Source organism: Carlito syrichta, unplaced genomic scaffold (genome assembly GCF_000164805.1).
Source record: "Carlito syrichta isolate Samal-C Ts95f unplaced genomic scaffold, Tarsius_syrichta-2.0.1 Scaffold315057, whole genome shotgun sequence".
Lineage (NCBI taxonomy): Eukaryota > Metazoa > Chordata > Mammalia > Primates > Tarsiidae > Carlito > Carlito syrichta.
The window spans coordinates 150,131-156,728 of record NW_007259153.1 but is presented as its reverse complement, the minus strand read 5'-3'; positions in this window follow the sequence as shown (position 1 = coordinate 156,728).

Sequence of the window (6,598 nt, the reverse complement as noted above, 5' to 3'; positions counted from 1 at the left end):
CGGCCCGGCCCTTCCTTTAAGTTAAAAAAGAAGCGGCACAGCCTCTCCACGGGATATTAGCAAAGAAGATAAGAACGTCGAGGCAAAATTTTAAAGTGATTGAATGGTCCTCGGAGTCCTTTGCGGGTTGAGGCGAGCCTCGCCTCACTCACATCGCTTAGTGGCCGAGAAAACGTCCTGCTTGAATGCAGATGTGGTTGGAACAAGACCCTTGTTCTTCCTCTCGTCCTCAGATGGCTGTCCACACGTGGTATTTCCTTTCATTTTCCTCCCAAAGTGGAAGTTTGTGCAAAAATAATCAATGAACGAAAATCAGCAAAAAAATTTAAGGGGTGAGTTGTTCCCATGCCTGTCTCTAATTAGATCCTTTTATTTTCTGTTCCTATGCAGTCATACTGTACTTTTATTCCTCTTAAAAAAAATATGACATTTAATTATCCTTGAATAATCTCGTGGATTTCAATATACTAGAGACATTTTGAAAAAACCAGCATCTATCTTGGATTGGTCATTATGAGTCTTGTTCCATTTTAGATTGATGCTCTAAACTTCCCAGAATTGAAAAATAGCGAGAGAAAAAAACTTAGCTAGAAAGATATTTTGCTAATATATTATGTTTAGAGAAATAATAATGATAATAGATATAATAATCTGTTTTGCAAGACTGACTGCATGTACAGATAGAGAAACACACGTTCTCTTGAATTTCTTCATCTTTTTTTTCTGTACTCTAAACTTCTTTATGTGCTCTTTCTTCTAATGAATATTCCTTGGGTGGATTTATCTTGTAAGGATAAGCTCTTTGTCATTCAAGTCTGGCATGTGCTTTGTGGAAAAACCAGGCCAAGTGGAAGCAGAACAGAAGAAGATAATGCTCATAGCTTCTTTTGTGTTGTTCATTTTTATGTGATTTTAAGTTGCACAGGTATGACATCATGGAAGGCCATGAATAAGAATACCTGTTTTCTTCTGGTACTAAGAAGGGGTACAATCATGGGCAAATCATTTTAGCCCTAAGCTTCTGGTTTTCCTTTTTTTTTCAACCTATCAAGTGAACACATACCCAGTAACTGCCCCGGCACTGCCGAATGCCAATCACTGCTCATTCCTGAAGACTTGTGTCATGCCGTCTCACCTTTGTTCACCCTCTGTGCTTGTTGAACTCGATGCTTATATTTCCTAGAAAAGAGAAAAACTGAATTTTACCTCTCTGGCAGGGCATTCTGAGGACAAATCTTTTCTAGAATGTCAACGTATGTCGGGGGGACCCCCCAAAACCCGGAATTATCTTTTGTAGGGCTCCTGGTAGTACAGGCTTCCCTTGCTAGGTAAGTGTTTTAGGAATCCATCAGCATCAGTGTTACCAGCTAGCGCTGCTGTGAGAGGCTGCGTTTGGTTTCAGTTAAATTTTTTTGTAGATTCTTTGTAGTGTTTGCCCGGGTGGGACCGGGCTCGGTGGCTCAGCCTGTAATCCCAGCACTTTGGGAGGCCGAGGCGAGTAGATTGCCAGAGCCCACGGGTTCGAGACCCGCCCGGGCGACTTGGAGAGACCTCATCTCTACAAGAAATCAAAAATTAGCCAGGTGTGGTAGTGGGTGCCTATAGTTCTGGCTACTTGGAAGCTGAGGCCGAAGGATCGCCGGAGCCCAGCAGGTCGAGGCTGTCGTGGCCGGGAGTGTGCCACTGCACTCCAGTTGGGGTGACGGAGTGAGACTCCAATGCAAGGAAAAAAGAAAAAATGATGGGTGATTTACGAGCTCATCTACCCACACCGTGCTGACTGTTCAGCAGTTTTTGACCAAAAACGGTATGGCCTCCACGCCCCACCCTTCCTGTTCACTCAATCTTGCCCCAAGCCTGGATGAGAAAAGTCATCAAAGGGAAACCTTTAGCCGATGCGGAAGAGGTGAGACAGAAAATGGCAGAAACGCTAAAAGACATCAAAACTGACAAGTTCAAAAAGAGTTTTTTTTTTTGAGTCGCAGTCTCACTCGGTCGCCCAGACTGGAGTGCAGCGGCCGCTCCCGGCCACCGCAGCCTCGACCCGCTGGGCTCCGGCGATCCTTCCGCCTCAGCCTCCCGAGTCGCTGGAATTACAGGTGTGCGCTACCACGCCCGGCTGATTTTTTGATTTGATTGTAGAGATGAGGTCTCGCCTGCCCAGTTTTGAGCAGTGGAAAAAGCATGTCGATAGGGTATATTGCATCAAAAGGAGAGTACTTTGAAGGGGACTGAAGTTTAAACATGTAAGAATAAATACGTGACCTTTTATAAATAAATTCAGTTTGGGGAGAATTCCCTTTATCCATCAAGGATAAATTTTGAGTGAACTTAAACATCACTGTATGAATGACACGAAAACACAGCGAGGAAAAAAAATACATTGAAGAGGAAAAGCCGTAGACCAAACATTGTGCAGTGACTGCGAGAACATGGCATTTGTCTTCTAGAAGAGGGACAGTCGGAAGTTATTACGTGCGCCTGCCCTAAAAAGAATGGGCAGAGAGCACCATGTCCATAGAAATGGGCTTTATAAAGAAGAGGAAAAAAGAAATGCACCGGTGGTTTGCATTCCCAGGAGAGAGCAAGAATATTAATTCTGGATTTACAGGGCAGAGTATATTTGAGTTCGTGTTGACTCAGCCCTTGTGAAGTTGTCCGTGTCCAGGATGGTAGTTAGTGCAGGACTGAACCATGGGGCGATGGGACCTACAGTTTTGGGAGCCAGAGCTTGGGACGCCTTAGGTGGGAATAGCAGTGTGAGAATGGGACCGCCCTTGACAGAAAAGCTAAACTGAGGCCAAGAGCCCATCGCAGCATTGGGCCCGTGAGAGGTGGGACTTGTGAGCACTTTGTGTCATGCACAGCCCTGAGCAGCAGGGAGGAGTGACACCAGGAGGGAACCCAGGAGACTGCTGAACAGCTGGTCTTACTGACATGCTGTGGTACAGGATTTTTGGGAGGGGAAGGGAGGAGGCCCCAAGAAGGAGATACCAGACATCAGAGGTCTAAGTTGGTGAAGCACCTCATCCCGGTGACACTCCAAAGGAATGACAGTGCCAATACATCTTTTTTTTCTTCTGGAGTCGGAGTCTCACTCTTGTCACCCAGGCTGGCCTGCAGTGGCACGCTCAAGGCCACCACAGCCTCCACCTGCTGGGCTCTGGAGATCCTTCCACCTCAGGCTTCCAAGTAGCTGGAATTACAGACTCACACCACCACCCCCGGCTAGTTTTTGTGATTTATTGTAGAGATGAAGTCTCATCAAGTTGCCCGGGCTGGTCTTGAACCCATGGACTCAGGCAATCCTCTCTCCTCGGCCTCCCAAAGTGCTGGGATGACAGGCTGAGCCACTGAGCCCGGCCTATGCATCTTTACCTATGACATTTCTACTCCAGCTTTTTTCATTTCATATCCAAGGTGGAATGAAAGGCTGTTCCATGAACTATTGAGGGGTAACCTTTGCACCTGATCACCACCTCGCCAACAAGGAAACTTTTTTTTTTGAGAATGCACCCTTGCCCCATTCTCAGCCACACATTCTGGGTGAGAATAATTTTATTCCTAGCTCCAGAGAAGCGATATTTATTGTATTTTAATTTTTAAAAATTTTTAATTATTTATTTTTTATTATAAAGATGTGGGGTACAATTCAGGGTTAGGCATACAAACATTGATCATGCAGGTCCCCTTGTGGATGAGGTGTGCCCCTCCCTCCCCGGGCAGTTTCCCTCAACTGCCAATCCCACCCCCCTTCCCTGGCAGTTTCCCACTGCCAAACCCTTTCTTATAGGATTATAATTGTTCAAGGTCCGCTTATGAGTGAGAACATATGGAACTCTGTTCTTTGTTTCTGTGATAGATCACTAGTGTGATCGACTCTAAATCCATCCAAGTTGCTGCAATGTTCACGCTTGTCCTTCTTTAGGGCTGAATAATATTCCATGGTGTGTATGTACCACATGTTCTTTATCCAGTCCAGGAGAAGCGATATTTATAAGTCTTCAAAATTATTAATGATCCTCAAAATTATTAGCTAATTAATACAGGCATTACAGACTACTGTAACAAAGTGGATATCACAGTAAATGAGTCACATGGATTTCTGGGTTTCCCAGTGTGTATAAAAGTTACACGATATTGTTGTCCATTAAGTGTACAATAGCATTATGTCTAAAAAACGTATATAGCTAAATTTAAAAATTACTGATCGCTAAAAAATGCTAACAATCACCTGAGGCCCCACAAGTCATCATCTTTGCTGGGAGGGTCTTGTCTTGCTGTCGATGGCCGCTGACTAAACAGGGTGATGTTTGCTGAAGGTTGGAGTGACTGTGACAATTTCTTAACATAAGACAGCGACGAAGTTTGCTGCATAGATTGACTCTTTTGCAAAATATTTTTCTGTAGCATGAATGCTGTCAGATAGTGTTTTATCCACAGAAGAACTTCTTTCAAAACTGGAGTTGGCTTTCTCAAATTCTGAAGCTGTTTTATTAAATAAATTGATACAATATTCTAAACCTCTTGTTGTTGTTTTAATAATGTTCACAGCATCTTCTCCAGTAGATTCTATCTCAAGAAACCCCTTTCTGTACTCATTCATAAGAAGCAACTTTTTGTTTAAGTTTGGTCATGAGATTGTAGCAATTTAGTTACATCTTCAGGTTCCACTTTTTTTTTTTTTTTTTTGAGTCGGAGTCTCCCTCTGTTGCCCAGACTGAAGTGCGGTGGCACGCTCCCGGCCACCGCAGCCTCGACCTGCTGGCCCCGGCGATCCTTCCCCTCTGCCTTCCAAGTAGCTGGAATTACAGGCACATACTACCATGCCCGGCTAATTTTTGATTTATTGTAGAGACAAGGTCTCACCAACTTGCCTGGGTGGGTTTCGAACCCATGGACTCAGGCAATCCACTCGTCTTGGCCTCCCAAAGTGCTGGGATGATAGGCTGAGCCACCGAGCCCGGCCAGGTTCCTCTTCTAATTCTAGTTCTCTTGGGATTTCTGCCACATCTGCAGTGACTTCTTCCACTGAAGATTTGAACCCCTCTAAGTCATTCATGAGGTTTGGAATCAACGTCTTCCAAACTCCTGTTAATGTTGGTGTTTGGACCTTCTCCCAAGAATCATGACTGTTCTTAATGGCATCTAGAATGGTGACTCCTTTCCAGAAAGTTTTCAATTCCCTTTTGCCCAGACTCATCAGAGAAATCACTGCTGATGGCAGCTATAGCCTGAAGAAATATAATTCTGAAACAAGTCTTGAAAGTTAAAATTAGTCCTCGATTCATGGGAAGCAGAATGAATAATGTGTTAACAGGCATGAAAGCAACATTAAACTTCTTATATATCTCCATCAGCACTCTCGGGCAACTAGGTGCATTGTCAATGAATAGCAGTATTTTGAAAAGAGTCTTTTTTTCTGAGCAGTTGGCCTCAGAAGTGGGCTTAAACTATTCAGTAAACCATGCTGTAAACGAATGTGTGCTCATCCAGGCTTTGTTATTCCACTGATAGAACACAGGCAGAGCACAATTAGCATCCTTCTTTTTTTAAAGGAGATGCTAAGTATGTTTAGTTTCCATGTACAAAGCGTTGTGCACAAGTATACTATTAGAATTAATACTACCATAAGAAAGGCCATTTATAGACACTGTTTAAACATATGGAGGCTTTGATGTCTGGTAAAACGTATTTATAGTTACCCCAGTGGGCTTGACACCCACCACAGGAGTCCAGGCAGTGTCCTCGGTTGCAACAGTGAATTCCTTAGTTCATTTGTGGAAGTTCTCGTAGTTTGTCTTCAAGCTTCTTTGGGTTTTGTGATAAGAATTTGTAGACAGTTATAAGGGATTTGTTAATAATGACTTTCGCAAGGAAATGAAGTTACTTTGAGAAAGTCTGAAGGGAAAAAAAAATGGAAAACCTGAGTATAGAGACATGTAGTTAGGTTGTAGTTTAAATTGTAGGAAATAATAATGAACAAGAGAATTTGAAACAGGTGATATGGGCGAGAGAAAACTGTCTCCAGCATCCTTCTTAAGGACCCTAGGATCTTCAGAGTGGTAAATGACACCAGCTGAATTAGCCTCTACGAGACAGTCCATCCTTTGGAGCTTTGCAGTCAGGCATCGACCGCTCCTTCTCTGACTGTGAAAGTCTTAGATGGCATTGTTTTTCCATAGATGGCTGTTTCATTGACATTTGAAATTGACAGTCTTTTCTGCATAGCCACCTTTGTCAATGATCTCAGCTAGATCTTCTGGCTAACTTGCTATAGCTTCTACATTGGCACTCGATGCTTCACCTTGCACGTTTATGTTATGAGATGGCTTCTGTCCTCAAACCTCATGATCCAACCTCTGCTAGCTTCAAATTTTTCTTCTGCAGCTTCCTCACCTCTCTGAGCCTTTGTAGAATTGGAGAAAACGAGAGCCTTGCTCTGGATTAAATTTTGGATTAAGGGAAGGTTGTGGCTGGTTTGAGCTTCTATCCAGACTACTCGAACTTTCTCCATATCAGCAAGAAGGCTGCTTATTTTTAATTTTTTAACCATGCTGTGGTATCTTAATTAGGTAAACGTGTCACAGAGACCATT